Source organism: Apis dorsata, unplaced genomic scaffold, assembly GCF_000469605.1.
Source record: "Apis dorsata unplaced genomic scaffold, Apis dorsata 1.3 scaffold_840, whole genome shotgun sequence".
NCBI lineage: Eukaryota > Metazoa > Arthropoda > Insecta > Hymenoptera > Apidae > Apis > Apis dorsata.
In genome coordinates, this window is record NW_006263966.1 from 45306 (window position 1) to 45652 (window position 347).

At 10.4% G+C, this 347-nt stretch overlaps 1 protein-coding gene across 1 annotated transcript in view; it reads left to right on the forward strand.

Moving 5' to 3' along the window:
• LOC102680098 (V-type proton ATPase 116 kDa subunit a) overlaps window positions 1-347 on the forward strand; it is a 38840-nt gene that overhangs the window by 33781 nt on the left and 4712 nt on the right. The gene's annotated exons all lie outside the window — the stretch shown is intronic.

Sequence of the window (347 nt, forward strand, 5' to 3'; positions counted from 1 at the left end):
TATTTTTTAGAAATGAAATATTTACAGCAATAGAAAACTTTTTATAGAACTTTTATATTCAATAGAAAATTCATTTATAATTTTAATTAATAATACAATTTTCCATTATAATTATATTTTCCATAATAATAAGATAAATTTTCAATTATAATAATAAGATAAAAAATATTAATTTTAAAATATAGTTAAATATTTGAATTCTTAAACAAAAATTTTAACAAAAAAATATGAAATTTAACAAAGAAAAAAAATATTTATTTATTTTATATTTTAATTATAACAAAAATTAAAACGAATTATATATACATATATTTAAAAAATATATTAACAAAGTCGAAAAATTAAAT